This window comes from Lissotriton helveticus, chromosome 5_1, assembly GCF_964261635.1.
Source record: "Lissotriton helveticus chromosome 5_1, aLisHel1.1, whole genome shotgun sequence".
In the NCBI taxonomy this organism is placed as follows: Eukaryota; Metazoa; Chordata; class Amphibia; order Caudata; family Salamandridae; genus Lissotriton; species Lissotriton helveticus.
The window spans coordinates 1648596447-1648612689 of NC_136065.1; the positions used below are offsets into that span (position 1 = coordinate 1648596447).

The following is a 16243-nucleotide window of genomic DNA, read 5'->3' on the forward strand; positions in this document are numbered from 1 at the left end:
GGAGCTTCAGAGTGCAGAGTGGAGCTTCAGAGTGGAGCTTCAGAGTGGAGCTTCAGAGTGGAGCTTCAGAGTGGAGCTTCAGAGTGGAGCTTCAGAGTGGAGCTTCAGAGTGCAGAGTGGAGCTTCAGAGTGCAGAGTGGAGCTTCAGAGTGCAGAGTGGAGCTTCAGAGTGGAGCTTCAGAGTGGAGCTTCAGAGTGGAGCTTCAGAGTGGAGCTTCAGAGTGGAGATTCAGAGTGGAGCTTCAGAGTGGAGATTCAGAGTGGAGCTTCAGAGTGCAGAGTGGAGCTGCAGATTCAGAGTGGAGCTGCAGAGTGCAGATTCAGAGTGCAGAGTGGAGCTTCAGAGTGCAGATTCAGAGTGGAGCATCAGAGTGCAGATTCAGAGTGGAGCTTCAGAGTGCAGAGTGGAGCTTCAGAGTGCAGATTCAGAGTGGAGCTTCAGAGTGCAGAGTGGAGCTTCAGAGTGCAGATTCAGAGTGGAGCTTCAGAGTGCAGAGTGGAGCTTCAGAGTGGAGCTTCAGAGTGCAGAGTGGAGCTCCAGAGTGCAGAGTGGAGCTTCAGAGTGGAGCTTCAGAGTGCAGAGTGGAGCTTCAGAGTGCAGAGTGGAGCTTCAGAGTGGAGCTTCAGAGTGCAGAGTGGAGCTTCAGAGTGCAGAGTGGAGCTTCAGAGTGCAGAGTGGAGCTTCAGAGTGCAGAGTGGAGCTTCAGAGTGCAGAGTGGAGCTTCAGAGTGCAGAGTGGAGCTTCAGAGTGGAGCTTCAGAGTGCAGAGTGGAGCTTCAGAGTGCAGAGTGGAGCTTCAGAGTGGAGCTTCAGAGTGGAGCTTCAGAGTGCAGATTCAGAGTGGAGCTTCAGAGTGCAGAGTGGAGCTTCAGAGTGGAGCTTCAGAGTGCAGAGTGGAGCTTCAGAGTGGAGCTTCAGAGTGGAGCTTCAGAGTGGAGCTTCAGAGTGGAGCTTCAGAGTGGAGCTTCAGAGTGGAGCTTCAGAGTGGAGCTTCAGAGTGCAGCTTCAGAGTGCAGCTTCAGAGTGGAGCTTCAGAGTGCAGAGTGGAGCTTCAGAGTGCAGAGTGGAGCTTCAGAGTGGAGCTTCAGAGTGCAGAGTGGAGCTTCAGAGTGGAGCTTCAGAGTGCAGAGTGGAGCTTCAGAGTGGAGCTTCAGAGTGCAGAGTGGAGCTTCAGAGTGGAGCTTCAGAGTGGAGCTTCAGAGTGGAGCTTCAGAGTGGAGCTTCAGAGTGGAGCTTCAGAGTGGAGCTTCAGAGTGGAGCTTCAGAGTGGAGCTTCAGAGTGGAGCTTCAGAGTGCAGAGTGGAGCTTCAGAGTGCAGAGTGGAGCTTCAGAGTGCAGAGTGGAGCTTCAGAGTGGAGCTTCAGAGTGGAGCTTCAGAGTGGAGCTTCAGAGTGGAGCTTCAGAGTGGAGCTTCAGAGTGGAGCTTCAGAGTGGAGATTCAGAGTGGAGCTTCAGAGTGGAGATTCAGAGTGGAGCTTCAGAGTGGAGATTCAGAGTGGAGCTTCAGAGTGCAGAGTGGAGCTGCAGATTCAGAGTGGAGCTGCAGAGTGCAGATTCAGAGTGCAGAGTGGAGCTTCAGAGTGCAGATTCAGAGTGGAGCATCAGAGTGCAGATTCAGAGTGGAGCTTCAGAGTGCAGAGTGGAGCTTCAGAGTGCAGATTCAGAGTGGAGCTTCAGAGTGCAGAGTGGAGCTTCAGAGTGCAGATTCAGAGTGGAGCTTCAGAGTGCAGAGTGGAGCTTCAGAGTGGAGCTTCAGAGTGCAGAGTGGAGCTCCAGAGTGCAGAGTGGAGCTTCAGAGTGGAGCTTCAGAGTGCAGAGTGGAGCTTCAGAGTGCAGAGTGGAGCTTCAGAGTGGAGCTTCAGAGTGCAGAGTGGAGCTTCAGAGTGCAGAGTGGAGCTTCAGAGTGCAGAGTGGAGCTTCAGAGTGCAGAGTGGAGCTTCAGAGTGCAGAGTGGAGCTTCAGAGTGCAGAGTGGAGCTTCAGAGTGGAGCTTCAGAGTGGAGCTTCAGAGTGGAGCTTCAGAGTGGAGCTTCAGAGTGGAGCTTCAGAGTGGAGCTTCAGAGTGGAGCTTCAGAGTGGAGCTTCAGAGTGGAGCTTCAGAGTGGAGCTTCAGAGTGGAGCATCAGAGTGCAGAGTGGAGCTTCAGAGTGCAGAGTGGAGCTTCAGAGTGCAGATTCAGAGTGGAGCTTCAGAGTGCAGAGTGGAGCTTCAGAGTGCAGAGTGGAGCTTCAGAGTGCAGATTCAGAGTGGAGCTTCAGAGTGCAGAGTGGAGCTTCAGAGTGCAGAGTGGAGCTTCAGAGTGCAGATTCAGAGTGCAGAGTGGAGCTTCAGAGTGGAGCTTCAGAGTGGAGCTTCAGAGTGGAGCTTCAGAGTGGAGCTTCAGAGTGGAGCTTCAGAGTGGAGCTTCAGAGTGCAGAGTGGAGCTTCAGAGTGCAGATTCAGAGTGGAGCTTCAGAGTGCAGATTCAGAGTGGAGCTTCAGAGTGCAGATTCAGAGTGGAGCTTCAGAGTGCAGATTCAGAGTGGAGCTTCAGAGTGCAGATTCAGAGTGGAGCTTCAGAGTGCAGATTCAGAGTGGAGCTTCAGAGTGCAGCTTCAGAGTGCAGAGTGGAGCTGCAGATTCAGAGTGGAGCTGCAGAGTGCAGATTCAGAGTGCAGAGTGGAGCTTCAGAGTGCAGATTCAGAGTGCAGAGTGGAGCTTCAGAGTGCAGATTCAGAGTGGAGCATCAGAGTGCAGATTCAGAGTGGAGCTTCAGAGTGCAGAGTGGAGCTTCAGAGTGCAGATTCAGAGTGGAGCTTCAGAGTGCAGAGTGGAGCTTCAGAGTGCAGATTCAGAGTGGAGCTTCAGAGTGCAGAGTGGAGCTTCAGAGTGCAGATTCAGAGTGGAGCTTCAGAGTGCAGAGTGGAGCTTCAGAGTGCAGATTCAGAGTGGAGCTTCAGAGTGCAGAGTGGAGCTTCAGAGTGCAGATTCAGAGTGGAGCTTCAGAGTGCAGAGTGGAGCTTCAGAGTGCAGAGTGGAGCTTCAGAGTGCAGAGTGGAGCTTCAGAGTGGAGCTTCAGAGTGCAGAGTGGAGCTTCAGAGTGGAGCTTCAGAGTGCAGAGTGGAGCTTCAGAGTGCAGAGTGGAGCTTCAGAGTGGAGCTTCAGAGTGGAGCTTCAGAGTGGAGCTTCAGAGTGGAGCTTCAGAGTGGAGCTTCAGAGTGGAGCTTCAGAGTGGAGCTTCAGAGTGGAGCTTCAGAGTGGAGCTTCAGAGTGGAGCTTCAGAGTGGAGCTTCAGAGTGGAGCTTCAGAGTGGAGCATCAGAGTGGAGCTTCAGAGTGGAGCTTCAGAGTGGAGCTTCAGAGTGGAGCTTCAGAGTGGAGCTTCAGAGTGGAGCTTCAGAGTGGAGCTTCAGAGTGGAGCTTCAGAGTGCAGAGTGGAGCTTCAGAGTGCAGAGTGGAGCTTCAGAGTGCAGATTCAGAGTGGAGCTTCAGAGTGCAGAGTGGAGCTTCAGAGTGCAGATTCAGAGTGGAGCTTCAGAGTGCAGAGTGGAGCTTCAGAGTGCAGAGTGGAGCTTCAGAGTGCAGAGTGGAGCTTCAGAGTGCAGATTCAGAGTGGAGCTTCAGAGTGCAGAGTGGAGCTTCAGAGTGCAGAGTGGAGCTTCAGAGTGCAGAGTGGAGCTTCAGAGTGCAGAGTGGAGCTTCAGAGTGCAGAGTGGAGCTTCAGAGTGCAGAGTGGAGCTTCAGAGTGCAGAGTGGAGCTTCAGAGTGGAGCTTCAGAGTGGAGCTTCAGAGTGGAGCTTCAGAGTGGAGCTTCAGAGTGGAGCTTCAGAGTGGAGCTTCAGAGTGGAGCTTCAGAGTGGAGCTTCAGAGTGGAGCTTCAGAGTGGAGCTTCAGAGTGGAGCTTCAGAGTGGAGCTTCAGAGTGGAGCTTCAGAGTGCAGCTTCAGAGTGCAGAGTGGAGCTTCAGAGTGCAGCTTCAGAGTGCAGAGTGGAGCTTCAGAGTGCAGAGTGGAGCTTCAGAGTGCAGAGTGGAGCTTCAGAGTGCAGAGTGGAGCTTCAGAGTGCAGAGTGGAGCTTCAGAGTGCAGAGTGGAGCTTCAGAGTGGAGCTTCAGAGTGTCAAGAGCAATGCCAATAGCTCTAACTTTAACAAAGGCAAAACCATTGCATTGTAAATGCTTGTTATATGTGAGTTTCTGTATGTTGTTTCCAAGTCATTCTTTCTAGGAGTCACACCTTGTCTTAAGTTTGCTTATTGACAAGCTTCCCTTTCCTGCTTTCATCGTATCAAGAAGACTTCATGAAAACCATTGAACCATAAACTATCGCCTCACCCCTTCCGATCGCCTGACGAACGCCTGACAAACGCCATTCTCACCCCGCCGGGCAAGCCCTGCCGGGCAAAGCTAAATAAGCCATGCATATTTGAAGTTCCTTTGAAAGTCAGAGCGAGGACTATGACCTCTGTTCAGACTGAGTCTGCATCCACAGAAAGGATGAAATAAGGATCTAGAAATTTCACCAAGGAGATGTGAACTTCATCCCCCTTAAAATACTTTTCCTCCCAGATGCCCCGGCTCTTAGGCAAATGAGGTTAATCTTCAAAACCCCACCCCCACTAACCATAAATATCCGACTCTCCTGCTGTCCATTCAAATGATACAAGGTATCTTGTACATAGAGAGAATGTGAGAAAAAGCAGAATCGCTTCATAGATTTGGTGACCTTGGATGGGTGGGCTGGATAAAGAAGTGAACCTGATTTCGGGAAAAGGAGTATCGTGATGGGGATGAGGAAAAGAGAACATGGACCACATTCACAAGTTAGAGAAATAAATATATTAGGTTGAATGGTTTTAAAAAGTTAACTTTGAGCATGAATTGTTTTTTTAAACTGCAAAGAATAAAAAAAATCAATGTGGGATTGGAGGCACAATCTGAGCAGAAAGCACCATAAGCTGCTATGGTGCAACTCTTATGTTGACTAGAAACATTAATATGATGACGCTCTTCTTTTGATATGTCTTTCAGTTAAATTTTACTGTAAGTAGCTGATACAGCACTGTTTGCAGCTCCTCAGTATATGGTTATCCCGTGACAACAATGTTTTCATCATATTTATTATTCTACAAATGTATTTTTAAATGCACTGATGTGGTGTTTGCATGCTATGCAAGACGGCACATCATGGAATGTTTATAAGGAGCATCGAATAGGATTGTGATATTTGCACCTGGAAGAGTCGGACACGCAGATCCTGAAAAGAAGTAAAAACTCTCTAGCTTTACTAGAGCTACTTTACTTTTAGTGAAATGGTTTATGAAAACCCAGTAAGCTGCTCCAGGTGAGGCTCAAACTCACAACCTCAGCATGCCTCAATGCAAGTACTGCTGTGTAAGTACCGCGCGCTAACCGATTGCGCCACTGGAGCTCACTGTTCTCATACCTCCCCAGTTGAGCCATCTAGAGCTGACCAAGTAGATACTGGCACTGCTCCCTTATTCACTGTGCAAGATCGACTCACATGCTAGCATGTTATCATGACTATTAAAAACTACAGTCCTAATGGAACAGATTTGATAATTCTGCTATATCATGTGCTCTGTCTATTGAACACCACATATATTTGCCAGTTCTGACACAGTCTAGGAGAAACTTATGATTATTTGTAATTAGCACATCGTAAGAATTTCCTAAAAAATGAAACATAGTCACCTAAGGCAGACGAGGTGGCCGAGTGGTTAAGGCGATGGACTGCTAATCCATTGTGCTCTGCACGCGTGGGTTCGAATCCCACCTTCGTCGGAATGCCATCAGACACTCTTTTGAAGGTGGGCATGTCTCGTAGTACAATTACACTCTCTTTCAAGACACAGCCATAATCCACTAGAAGGGCCCAACTGACTATTCCATTTTGGCAATTATGTCAAATTAAGGGAAGTGTTTTGTGCTTAATTGAAATTAGATCTTTCATGAAGTGTCCAGACGATTGCCTTTCCCTCACTCCTGGCCTTCTAACTAACCCTGGTCGTAGTGGGCGTAGTGGGACTCCGCGGAGCTACGCGGAGTGGGCTAGAAGCTACGCCCACTCCCGCACTCCGCGTAGCCCCACTACGCACCTCCCTCCCGCTCTCACCTACATACATTATTTAAGCAACTACCCTTAATAAAACAATTTTAAAGCACTTACCGTGTCCGGGGCTCGTCCGGGGCTCCCTCTTGGAATAGCGTCGTCCTGGATACCAATGCCCATGCGCGGGAGGCCGCGCATGCGCATTGGTATCCAGGAAGGGACGCTATTCCAAGAGGGAGCCCCGGAAGAGCCCCGGACATGGTAAGTGCTTTAAAAATTGTTTTATTAAGGTTAGTTGCTTAAATAATGTATGTAGGGGAGGGCGGGAGGGAGGCGGGTGGCGGCCGAATCGGCTACGCCCACGGAGTGGGCGTAGTGTTGCCGGCTACGCTGTCTACGCAAAATGCGTAGAAGGCAACACTACGCCTACTCCGTGGGCGTAGCCGATTCGGACGCCCAGGGTTACTTCTAACCAGTTTGGATAGATAGACTGATAAGAAAGCAGCTCTTACTCCTAAAGTTTCAGCCATCTCAAGTGTATGACTGTTGACATATGTCTGCCCCACAGAGACAGATCACTTCTAATAAGTGAGTTCTCTATCTGTCACTGATTGTGGACATACTAACTAGAGCTATCAGTATGGTCATAAATGTGAATACTCTTATGTTCTCAAATCAAAATGGAGTTTTTCCTATTTCCAAGAAAAGTGTCTTAAGCATGCTCTTCAATTTGTGCACGCATGTAGACATTCAAATGCAACTGCATTTCCATACAGAGTCTCAAAATCATAGATATCTTCATACCGCAGTAAGAATACATGAAGCGATTTACATACTGCAGGCAGGCTGGCCTTGTAGCTCAGTGGCAGAGCACTGGTCTTGTAAACCAGGGGTCATGAGTTCAAGCCTCATCAGGGCCTTTTTATATGTGAGTTTCTGTATGTTGTTTCCAAGTCATTCTTTCTAGGAGTCACACCTTGTCTTAAGTTTGCTTATTGACAAGCTTCCCTTTCCTGCTTTCATCGTATCAAGAAGACTTCATGAAAACCATTGAACCATAAACTATGGCCTCACCCCTTCCGATAGCCTGACGAACGCCTGACAAACGCCATTCTCACCCCGCCGGGCAAGCCCTGCCGGGCAAAGCTAAATAAGCCATGCATATTTGAAGTTCCTTTGAAAGTCAGAGCGAGGACTATGACCTCTGTTCAGACTGAGTCTGCATCCACAGAAAGGATGAAATAAGGATCTAGAAATTTCACCAAGGAGATGTGAACTTCATCCCCCTTAAAATACTTTTCCTCCCAGATGCCCCGGCTCTTAGGCAAATGAGGTTAATCTTCAAAACCCCACCCCCACTAACCATAAATATCCGACTCTCCTGCTGTCCATTCAAATGATACAAGGTATCTTGTACATAGAGAGAATGTGAGAAAAAGCAGAATCGCTTCATAGATTTGGTGACCTTGGATGGGTGGGCTGGATAAAGAAGTGAACCTGATTTCGGGAAAAGGAGTATCGTGATGGGGATGAGGAAAAGAGAACATGGACCACATTCACAAGTTAGAGAAATAAATATATTAGGTTGAATGGTTTTAAAAAGTTAACTTTGAGCATGAATTGTTTTTTTAAACTGCAAAGAATAAAAAAAATCAATGTGGGATTGGAGGCACAATCTGAGCAGAAAGCACCATAAGCTGCTATGGTGCAACTCTTATGTTGACTAGAAACATTAATATGATGACGCTCTTCTTTTGATATGTCTTTCAGTTAAATTTTACTGTAAGTAGCTGATACAGCACTGTTTGCAGCTCCTCAGTATATGGTTATCCCGTGACAACAATGTTTTCATCATATTTATTATTCTACAAATGTATTTTTAAATGCACTGATGTGGTGTTTGCATGCTATGCAAGACGGCACATCATGGAATGTTTATAAGGAGCATCGAATAGGATTGTGATATTTGCACCTGGAAGAGTCGGACACGCAGATCCTGAAAAGAAGTAAAAACTCTCTAGCTTTACTAGAGCTACTTTACTTTTAGTGAAATGGTTTATGAAAACCCAGTAAGCTGCTCCAGGTGAGGCTCAAACTCACAACCTCGGCATGCCTCAATGCAAGTACTTCTGTGTAAGTACCGCACGCTAACCGATTGCGCCACTGGAGCTCACTGTTCTCATACCTCCCCAGTTGAGCCATCTAGAGCTGACCAAGTAGATACTGGCACTGCTCCCTTATTCACTGTGCAATATCGACTCACATGCTAGCATGTTATCATGACTATTAAAAACTACAGTCCTAATGGAACAGATTTGATAATTCTGCTATATCATGTGCTCTGTCTATTGAACACCACATATATTTGCCAGTTCTGACACAGTCTAGGAGAAACTTATGATTATTTGTAATTAGCACATCGTAAGAATTTCCTAAAAAATGAAACATAGTCACCTAAGGCAGACGAGGTGGCCGAGTGGTTAAGGCGATGGACTGCTAATCCATTGTGCTCTGCACGCTTGGGTTCGAATCCCACCTTCGTCGGAACGCCATCAGACACTCTTTTGAAGGTGGGCATGTCTCGTAGTACAATTACACTCTCTTTCAAGACACAGCCATAATCCACTAGAAGGGCCCAACTGACTATTCCATTTTGGCAATTATGTCAAATTAAGGGAAGTGTTTTGTGCTTAATTGAAATTAGATCTTTCATGAAGTGTCCAGAGGATTGCCTTTCCCTCACTCCTGGCCTTCTAACTAACCCTGGTCGTAGTGGGCGTAGTGGGACTCCGCGGAGCTACGCGGAGTGGGCGAGAAGCTACGCCCACTCCCGCACTCCGCGTAGCCCCACTACGCACCTCCCTCCCGCTCTCCCCTACATACATTATTTAAGCAACTACCCTTAATAAAACAATTTTAAAGCACTTACCGTGTCCGGGGCTCGTCCGGGGCTCCCTCTTGGAATAGCGTCGTCCTGGATACCAATGCCCATGCGCGGGAGGCCGCGCATGCGCATTGGTATCCAGGAAGGGACGCTATTCCAAGAGGGAGCCCCGGAAGAGCCCCGGACATGGTAAGTGCTTTAAAAATTGTTTTATTAAGGTTAGTTGCTTAAATAATGTATGTAGGGGAGGGCGGGAGGGAGGCGGGTGGCGGCCGAATCGGCTACGCCCACGGAGTGGGCGTAGTGTTGCCGGCTACGCTGTCTACGCAAAATGCGTAGAAGGCAACACTACGCCTACTCCGTGGGCGTAGCCGATTCGGACGCCCAGGGTTACTTCTAACCAGTTTGGATAGATAGACTGATAAGAAAGCAGCTCTTACTCCTAAAGTTTCAGCCATCTCAAGTGTATGACTGTTGACATATGTCTGCCCCACAGAGACAGATCACATCTAATAAGTGAGTTCTCTATCTGTCACTGATTGTGGACATACTAACTAGAGCTATCAGTATGGTCATAAATGTGAATACTCTTATGTTCTCAAATCAAAATGGAGTTTTTCCTACTTCCAAGAAAAGTGTCTTAAGCATGCTCTTCAATTTGTGCACGCATGTAGACATTCAAATGCAACTGCATTTCCATACAGAGTCTCAAAATCATAGATATCTTCATACCGCAGTAAGAATACATGAAGCGATTTACATACTGCAGGCAGGCTGGCCTTGTAGCTCAGTGGCAGAGCACTGGTCTTGTAAACCAGGGGTCATGAGTTCAAGCCTCATCAGGGCCTTTTTATATGTGAGTTTCTGTATGTTGTTTCCAAGTCATTCTTTCTAGGAGTCACACCTTGTCTTAAGTTTGCTTATTGACAAGCTTCCCTTTCCTGCTTTCATCGTATCAAGAAGACTTCATGAAAACCATTGAACCATAAACTATGGCCTCACCCCTTCCGATAGCCTGACGAACGCCTGACAAACGCCATTCTCACCCCGCCGGGCAAGCCCTGCCGGGCAAAGCTAAATAAGCCATGCATATTTGAAGTTCCTTTGAAAGTCAGAGCGAGGACTATGACCTCTGTTCAGACTGAGTCTGCATCCACAGAAAGGATGAAATAAGGATCTAGAAATTTCACCAAGGAGATGTGAACTTCATCCCCCTTAAAATACTTTTCCTCCCAGATGCCCCGGCTCTTAGGCAAATGAGGTTAATCTTCAAAACCCCACCCCCACTAACCATAAATATCCGACTCTCCTGCTGTCCATTCAAATGATACAAGGTATCTTGTACATAGAGAGAATGTGAGAAAAAGCAGAATCGCTTCATAGATTTGGTGACCTTGGATGGGTGGGCTGGATAAAGAAGTGAACCTGATTTCGGGAAAAGGAGTATCGTGATGGGGATGAGGAAAAGAGAACATGGACCACATTCACAAGTTAGAGAAATAAATATATTAGGTTGAATGGTTTTAAAAAGTTAACTTTGAGCATGAATTGTTTTTTTAAACTGCAAAGAATAAAAAAAATCAATGTGGGATTGGAGGCACAATCTGAGCAGAAAGCACCATAAGCTGCTATGGTGCAACTCTTATGTTGACTAGAAACATTAATATGATGACGCTCTTCTTTTGATATGTCTTTCAGTTAAATTTTACTGTAAGTAGCTGATACAGCACTGTTTGCAGCTCCTCAGTATATGGTTATCCCGTGACAACAATGTTTTCATCATATTTATTATTCTACAAATGTATTTTTAAATGCACTGATGTGGTGTTTGCATGCTATGCAAGACGGCACATCATGGAATGTTTATAAGGAGCATCGAATAGGATTGTGATATTTGCACCTGGAAGAGTCGGACACGCAGATCCTGAAAAGAAGTAAAAACTCTCTAGCTTTACTAGAGCTACTTTACTTTTAGTGAAATGGTTTATGAAAACCCAGTAAGCTGCTCCAGGTGAGGCTCAAACTCACAACCTCGGCATGCCTCAATGCAAGTACTTCTGTGTAAGTACCGCACGCTAACCGATTGCGCCACTGGAGCTCACTGTTCTCATACCTCCCCAGTTGAGCCATCTAGAGCTGACCAAGTAGATACTGGCACTGCTCCCTTATTCACTGTGCAATATCGACTCACATGCTAGCATGTTATCATGACTATTAAAAACTACAGTCCTAATGGAACAGATTTGATAATTCTGCTATATCATGTGCTCTGTCTATTGAACACCACATATATTTGCCAGTTCTGACACAGTCTAGGAGAAACTTATGATTATTTGTAATTAGCACATCGTAAGAATTTCCTAAAAAATGAAACATAGTCACCTAAGGCAGACGAGGTGGCCGAGTGGTTAAGGCGATGGACTGCTAATCCATTGTGCTCTGCACGCTTGGGTTCGAATCCCACCTTCGTCGGAACGCCATCAGACACTCTTTTGAAGGTGGGCATGTCTCGTAGTACAATTACACTCTCTTTCAAGACACAGCCATAATCCACTAGAAGGGCCCAACTGACTATTCCATTTTGGCAATTATGTCAAATTAAGGGAAGTGTTTTGTGCTTAATTGAAATTAGATCTTTCATGAAGTGTCCAGAGGATTGCCTTTCCCTCACTCCTGGCCTTCTAACTAACCCTGGTCGTAGTGGGCGTAGTGGGACTCCGCGGAGCTACGCGGAGTGGGCGAGAAGCTACGCCCACTCCCGCACTCCGCGTAGCCCCACTACGCACCTCCCTCCCGCTCTCCCCTACATACATTATTTAAGCAACTACCCTTAATAAAACAATTTTAAAGCACTTACCGTGTCCGGGGCTCGTCCGGGGCTCCCTCTTGGAATAGCGTCGTCCTGGATACCAATGCCCATGCGCGGGAGGCCGCGCATGCGCATTGGTATCCAGGAAGGGACGCTATTCCAAGAGGGAGCCCCGGAAGAGCCCCGGACATGGTAAGTGCTTTAAAAATTGTTTTATTAAGGTTAGTTGCTTAAATAATGTATGTAGGGGAGGGCGGGAGGGAGGCGGGTGGCGGCCGAATCGGCTACGCCCACGGAGTGGGCGTAGTGTTGCCGGCTACGCTGTCTACGCAAAATGCGTAGAAGGCAACACTACGCCTACTCCGTGGGCGTAGCCGATTCGGACGCCCAGGGTTACTTCTAACCAGTTTGGATAGATAGACTGATAAGAAAGCAGCTCTTACTCCTAAAGTTTCAGCCATCTCAAGTGTATGACTGTTGACATATGTCTGCCCCACAGAGACAGATCACATCTAATAAGTGAGTTCTCTATCTGTCACTGATTGTGGACATACTAACTAGAGCTATCAGTATGGTCATAAATGTGAATACTCTTATGTTCTCAAATCAAAATGGAGTTTTTCCTACTTCCAAGAAAAGTGTCTTAAGCATGCTCTTCAATTTGTGCACGCATGTAGACATTCAAATGCAACTGCATTTCCATACAGAGTCTCAAAATCATAGATATCTTCATACCGCAGTAAGAATACATGAAGCGATTTACATACTGCAGGCAGGCTGGCCTTGTAGCTCAGTGGCAGAGCACTGGTCTTGTAAACCAGGGGTCATGAGTTCAAGCCTCATCAGGGCCTTTTTATATGTGAGTTTCTGTATGTTGTTTCCAAGTCATTCTTTCTAGGAGTCACACCTTGTCTTAAGTTTGCTTATTGACAAGCTTCCCTTTCCTGCTTTCATCGTATCAAGAAGACTTCATGAAAACCATTGAACCATAAACTATGGCCTCACCCCTTCCGATAGCCTGACGAACGCCTGACAAACGCCATTCTCACCCCGCCGGGCAAGCCCTGCCGGGCAAAGCTAAATAAGCCATGCATATTTGAAGTTCCTTTGAAAGTCAGAGCGAGGACTATGACCTCTGTTCAGACTGAGTCTGCATCCACAGAAAGGATGAAATAAGGATCTAGAAATTTCACCAAGGAGATGTGAACTTCATCCCCCTTAAAATACTTTTCCTCCCAGATGCCCCGGCTCTTAGGCAAATGAGGTTAATCTTCAAAACCCCACCCCCACTAACCATAAATATCCGACTCTCCTGCTGTCCATTCAAATGATACAAGGTATCTTGTACACAGAGAGAATGTGAGAAAAAGCAGAATCGCTTCATAGATTTGGTGACCTTGGATGGGTGGGCTGGATAAAGAAGTGAACCTGATTTCGGGAAAAGGAGTATCGTGATGGGGATGAGGAAAAGAGAACATGGACCACATTCACAAGTTAGAGAAATAAATATATTAGGTTGAATGTTTTTAAAAAGTTAACTTTGAGCATGAATTGTTTTTTTAAACTGCAAAGAATAAAAAAAATCAATGTGGGATTGGAGGCACAATCTGAGCAGAAAGCACCATAAGCTGCTATGGTGCAACTCTTATGTTGACTAGAAACATTAATATGATGACGCTCTTCTTTTGATATGTCTTTCAGTTAAATTTTACTGTAAGTAGCTGATACAGCACTGTTTGCAGCTCCTCAGTATATGGTTATCCCGTGACAACAATGTTTTCATCATATTTATTATTCTACAAATGTATTTTTAAATGCACTGATGTGGTGTTTGCATGCTATGCAAGACGGCACATCATGGAATGTTTATAAGGAGCATCGAATAGGATTGTGATATTTGCACCTGGAAGAGTCGGACACGCAGATCCTGAAAAGAAGTAAAAACTCTCTAGCTTTACTAGAGCTACTTTACTTTTAGTGAAATGGTTTATGAAAACCCAGTAAGCTGCTCCAGGTGAGGCTCAAACTCACAACCTCGGCATGCCTCAATGCAAGTACTTCTGTGTAAGTACCGCACGCTAACCGATTGCGCCACTGGAGCTCACTGTTCTCATACCTCCCCAGTTGAGCCATCTAGAGCTGACCAAGGAGATACTGGCATTGCTCCCTTATTCACTGTGCAAGATCGACTCACATGCTAGCATGTTATCATGACTATTAAAAACTACAGTCCTAATGGAACAGATTTGATAATTCTGCTATATCATGTGCTCTGTCTATTGAACACCACATATATTTGCCAGTTCTGACACAGTCTAGGAGAAACTTATGATTATTTGTAATTAGCACATCGTAAGAATTTCCTAAAAAATGAAACATAGTCACCTAAGGCAGACGAGGTGGCCGAGTGGTTAAGGCGATGGACTGCTAATCCATTGTGCTCTGCACGCGTGGGTTCGAATCCCACCTTCGTCGGAATGCCATCAGACACTCTTTTGAAGGTGGGCATGTCTCGTAGTACAATTACACTCTCTTTCAAGACACAGCCATAATCCACTAGAAGGGCCCAACTGACTATTCCATTTTGGCAATTATGTCAAATTAAGGGAAGTGTTTTGTGCTTAATTGAAATTAGATCTTTCATGAAGTGTCCAGACGATTGCCTTTCCCTCACTCCTGGCCTTCTAACTAACCCTGGTCGTAGTGGGCGTAGTGGGACTCCGCGGAGCTACGCGGAGTGGGCGAGAAGCTACGCCCACTCCCGCACTCCGCGTAGCCCCACTACGCACCTCCCTCCCGCTCTCCCCTACATACATTATTTAAGCAACTACCCTTAATAAAACAATTTTAAAGCACTTACCGTGTCCGGGGCTCGTCCGGGGCTCCCTCTTGGAATAGCGTCGTCCTGGATACCAATGCCCATGCGCGGGAGGCCGCGCATGCGCATTGGTATCCAGGAAGGGACGCTATTCCAAGAGGGAGCCCCGGAAGAGCCCCGGACATGGTAAGTGCTTTAAAAATTGTTTTATTAAGGTTAGTTGCTTAAATAATGTATGTAGGGGAGGGCGGGAGGGAGGCGGGTGGCGGCCGAATCGGCTACGCCCACGGAGTGGGCGTAGTGTTGCCGGCTACGCTGTCTACGCAAAATGCGTAGAAGGCAACACTACGCCTACTCCGTGGGCGTAGCCGATTCGGACGCCCAGGGTTACTTCTAACCAGTTTGGATAGATAGACTGATAAGAAAGCAGCTCTTACTCCTAAATTTTCAGCCATCTCAAGTGTATGACTGTTGACATATGTCTGCCCCACAGAGACAGATCACTTCTAATAAGTGAGTTCTCTATCTGTCACTGATTGTGGACATACTAACTAGAGCTATCAGTATGGTCATAAATGTGAATACTCTTATGTTCTCAAATCAAAATGGAGTTTTTCCTACTTCCAAGAAAAGTGTCTTAAGCATGCTCTTCAATTTGTGCACGCATGTAGACATTCAAATGCAACTGCATTTCCATACAGAGTCTCAAAATCATAGATATCTTCATACCGCAGTAAGAATACATGAAGCGATTTACATACTGCAGGCAGGCTGGCCTTGTAGCTCAGTGGCAGAGCACTGGTCTTGTAAACCAGGGGTCATGAGTTCAAGCCTCATCAGGGCCTTTTTATATGTGAGTTTCTGTATGTTGTTTCCAAGTCATTCTTTCTAGGAGTCACACCTTGTCTTAAGTTTGCTTATTGACAAGCTTCCCTTTCCTGCTTTCATCGTATCAAGAAGACTTCATGAAAACCATTGAACCATAAAATATCGCCTCACCCCTTCCGATCGCCTGACGAACGCCTGACAAACGCCATTCTCACCCCGCCGGGCAAGCCCTGCCGGGCAAAGCTAAATAAGCCATGCATATTTGAAGTTCCTTTGAAAGTCAGAGCGAGGACTATGACCTCTGTTCAGACTGAGTCTGCATCCACAGAAAGGATGAAATAAGGATCTAGAAATTTCACCAAGGAGATGTGAACTTCATCCCCCTTAAAATACTTTTCCTCCCAGATGCCCCGGCTCTTAGGCAAATGAGGTTAATCTTCAAAACCCCACCCCCACTAACCATAAATATCCGACTCTCCTGCTGTCCATTCAAATGATACAAGGTATCTTGTACATAGAGAGAATGTGAGAAAAAGCAGAATCGCTTCATAGATTTGGTGACCTTGGATGGGTGGGCTGGATAAAGAAGTGAACCTGATTTCGGGAAAAGGAGTATCGTGATGGTGATGAGGAAAAGAGAACATGGACCACATTCACAAGTTAGAGAAATAAATATATTAGGTTGAATGGTTTTAAAAAGTTAACTTTGAGCATGAATTGTTTTTTTAAACTGCAAAGAATAAAAAAAATCAATGTGGGATTGGAGGCACAATCTGAGCAGAAAGCACCATAAGCTGCTATGGTGCAACTCTTATGTTGACTAGAAACATTAATATGATGACGCTCTTCTTTTGATAT

General features: G+C 46.4%; 12 non-coding genes across 12 annotated transcripts; 8 read left to right on the forward strand and 4 right to left on the reverse strand.

The window, feature by feature from the left end:
- Positions 1-5309: 5309 nt before the first annotated feature.
- On the reverse strand, positions 5310-5404 carry TRNAV-UAC (transfer RNA valine (anticodon UAC)). Its single transcript has 2 exons — positions 5367-5404; positions 5310-5345 (listed from the first exon to the last, which is right to left on the reverse strand). It is a non-coding gene; the product is annotated as a tRNA-Val (tRNA).
- A 292-nt stretch (positions 5405-5696) lies between these two features.
- TRNAS-GCU (transfer RNA serine (anticodon GCU)) lies at positions 5697-5778 on the forward strand. Its single transcript has one exon. It is a non-coding gene; the product is annotated as a tRNA-Ser (tRNA).
- A 1116-nt stretch (positions 5779-6894) lies between these two features.
- On the forward strand, positions 6895-6966 carry TRNAT-UGU (transfer RNA threonine (anticodon UGU)). The gene has a single exon. It is a non-coding gene; the product is annotated as a tRNA-Thr (tRNA).
- A 1155-nt stretch (positions 6967-8121) lies between these two features.
- Positions 8122-8216, reverse strand: TRNAV-UAC (transfer RNA valine (anticodon UAC)). Its single transcript has 2 exons — positions 8179-8216; positions 8122-8157 (listed from the first exon to the last, which is right to left on the reverse strand). It is a non-coding gene; the product is annotated as a tRNA-Val (tRNA).
- Positions 8217-8508: 292 nt separating this feature from the next.
- Positions 8509-8590, forward strand: TRNAS-GCU (transfer RNA serine (anticodon GCU)). The gene has a single exon. It is a non-coding gene; the product is annotated as a tRNA-Ser (tRNA).
- A 1116-nt stretch (positions 8591-9706) lies between these two features.
- On the forward strand, positions 9707-9778 carry TRNAT-UGU (transfer RNA threonine (anticodon UGU)). Its single transcript has one exon. It is a non-coding gene; the product is annotated as a tRNA-Thr (tRNA).
- A 1155-nt stretch (positions 9779-10933) lies between these two features.
- On the reverse strand, positions 10934-11028 carry TRNAV-UAC (transfer RNA valine (anticodon UAC)). The gene is made up of 2 exons: positions 10991-11028; positions 10934-10969 (listed from the first exon to the last, which is right to left on the reverse strand). It is a non-coding gene; the product is annotated as a tRNA-Val (tRNA).
- Positions 11029-11320: 292 nt separating this feature from the next.
- On the forward strand, positions 11321-11402 carry TRNAS-GCU (transfer RNA serine (anticodon GCU)). The gene has a single exon. It is a non-coding gene; the product is annotated as a tRNA-Ser (tRNA).
- Positions 11403-12518: 1116 nt separating this feature from the next.
- Positions 12519-12590, forward strand: TRNAT-UGU (transfer RNA threonine (anticodon UGU)). Its single transcript has one exon. It is a non-coding gene; the product is annotated as a tRNA-Thr (tRNA).
- A 1155-nt stretch (positions 12591-13745) lies between these two features.
- On the reverse strand, positions 13746-13840 carry TRNAV-UAC (transfer RNA valine (anticodon UAC)). The gene is made up of 2 exons: positions 13803-13840; positions 13746-13781 (listed from the first exon to the last, which is right to left on the reverse strand). It is a non-coding gene; the product is annotated as a tRNA-Val (tRNA).
- A 292-nt stretch (positions 13841-14132) lies between these two features.
- On the forward strand, positions 14133-14214 carry TRNAS-GCU (transfer RNA serine (anticodon GCU)). Its single transcript has one exon. It is a non-coding gene; the product is annotated as a tRNA-Ser (tRNA).
- A 1116-nt stretch (positions 14215-15330) lies between these two features.
- Positions 15331-15402, forward strand: TRNAT-UGU (transfer RNA threonine (anticodon UGU)). Its single transcript has one exon. It is a non-coding gene; the product is annotated as a tRNA-Thr (tRNA).
- Positions 15403-16243: the final 841 nt, after the last annotated feature.